This window comes from Cucurbita moschata, unplaced genomic scaffold, assembly GCF_002738365.1.
Source record: "Cucurbita moschata cultivar Rifu unplaced genomic scaffold, Cmos_1.0 Cmo_Scf00125, whole genome shotgun sequence".
Lineage (NCBI taxonomy): Eukaryota > Viridiplantae > Streptophyta > Magnoliopsida > Cucurbitales > Cucurbitaceae > Cucurbita > Cucurbita moschata.
This window is the reverse complement of record NW_019268641.1, coordinates 37,182-39,238: the sequence shown is the minus strand read 5'-3', so window position 1 is coordinate 39,238 and position 2,057 is coordinate 37,182. Positions and strand designations below refer to the sequence as shown.

Sequence of the window (2,057 nt, the reverse complement as noted above, 5' to 3'; positions counted from 1 at the left end):
TCTCTTAACTTCTATTCTTCTCTTTACAGTAACTAACTTCTAAAACTTACACGCTAGAAGTCACTCTATAATTAACTTCTTTTCTTTTTTCTTATACTCTATAATTAACTTCTTTTCTTTTTTCTTATCTCTACAGTAATTAACTTCTTTTCTTTTTTCTTTATCTCTACAGTAATTAACTTCTAAAACTTACACTCTAGTAATTAACTTCCATTTACTTGTGTACTCCTAAAACTTACACTCTAGTAATTAACTTCTATTCTTTTTTTTTTCTCTCTACAGTAATTAACTTCTAAAACTTACACTCTAATATCTAACTTCTATTCTTTTTTCTTCTCTATACAGTAATTAACTTCTAAAACTTACACTCTAGAAGTCACTCTAGTAATTAACTTCTATTCTAATTAACTTGTATTCTTTTTTCTTCACTTTACAGTCATTAACTTCTAAAACTTACACTCTAGAAGTCACTCTAGTAATTAACTTCTATTATTTTTTCTTCTCTAGAGTAATTAACTTCTAAAACTTACACTCTAGAAGTCACTCTAGTAATTAACTTCTATTGTTTTTTCTTCTTTATTAACTTCTAAAACTTTCACTCTAGTAATTAACTTCTATTTTTTTCTTCTCCTTACGGTAATTAACTTCTAAAACTTACACTCTAGAAGTCACTCTAGTAATTAACTTCTATTATTTTCTCTTCTCTTTACAGTAATTAACTCCAAAAACTTACACTCTAGTAATTAACTTTTATTCTTTTTTATTATCTTTTAACTTCTATTCTTCTCTTTATAGTAACTAACTTTTGAAACTTTTATTCTTTTTTCTTCTCTCTTAACTTCTATTCTTCTCTTTACAGTAACTAACTTCTAAAACTTACACGCTAGAAGTCACTCTATAATTAACTTCTTTTCTTTTTTCTTATACTCTATAATTAACTTCTTTTCTTTTTTCTTATCTCTACAGTAATTAACTTCTTTTCTTTTTTCTTTATCTCTACAGTAATTAACTTCTAAAACTTACACTCTAGTAATTAACTTCCATTTACTTGTGTACTCCTAAAACTTACACTCTAGTAATTAACTTCTATTCTTTTTTTTTTCTCTCTACAGTAATTAACTTCTAAAACTTACACTCTAATATCTAACTTCTATTCTTTTTTCTTCTCTATACAGTAATTAACTTCTAAAACTTACACTCTAGAAGTCACTCTAGTAATTAACTTCTATTCTTTTTTCTTCTCTATACCGTAATTAACTTCTAAAACTTACACTCTAGTAATTAACTTCTATTCTTTTTTCTTCTCTATACAGTAATTAACTTCTAAAACTTACACTCTAGTAATTAACTTCTATTCTTTTTTCTTCTCTCTACAGTAATTAACTTCTATTCTTTTTTCTTCTCTTTACAGTAATTAACTTCTATTCTCTACAGTAATTAACTTATATTCTTTTTCTACCTACAGTAATTAACTTCTATTCTTTTTTCTTCTCTCTACAGTAATTAACTTCTATTCTCTACAGCAATTAACTTATATTCTTCTTCTCTCTATAGTAATTAACTTCGGTTCTTTTTTTCTTCTCTCTACAGTAATTAACTTCTATTCTTTTTTCTTCTCTCTACAGTAATTAACTTCTATTCTTTTTTCTTCTCTCTATAGTAATTATCACAAACCCTACGTAATAATTGCTCATATATTTCATTAACAAAGAAAATAAATGAAATAATGATGATATATTCCATAAACAACTTAATATATAGTCCATAATAAGGGCATTTGGTCTAGTGGTATTATTCTTGCTTTGGGTGCAAGAGGTCTCGAGTTCGATTCTCGAAATGCCCCTTCAAAAGAAAAAGAGCACAATTTTGAAAGAAAAAAAAACAAAAAAATGCAAAGGCAATGCACAACTTCAACTTATATAAATTTCATAATTATCGGTTTTGGGTGTGAGAGTTCGATTCTCAAAATGCCCCCAACCATATTATATCAAAATGAATTATGCAAGATAATATGATTTAAAATGGGGTTTTTAAACATTGAACCTAGAAGATGAGAA

General features: G+C 26.2%; 1 non-coding gene across 1 annotated transcript; it reads left to right on the top strand.

Annotated features, from left to right (window-relative positions):
* Positions 1–1,771: 1,771 nt before the first annotated feature.
* On the top strand, positions 1,772–1,843 carry TRNAP-UGG. The gene has a single exon. It is a non-coding gene; the product is annotated as a tRNA-Pro (tRNA).
* The last annotated feature ends 214 nt before the right edge of the window (positions 1,844–2,057 follow it).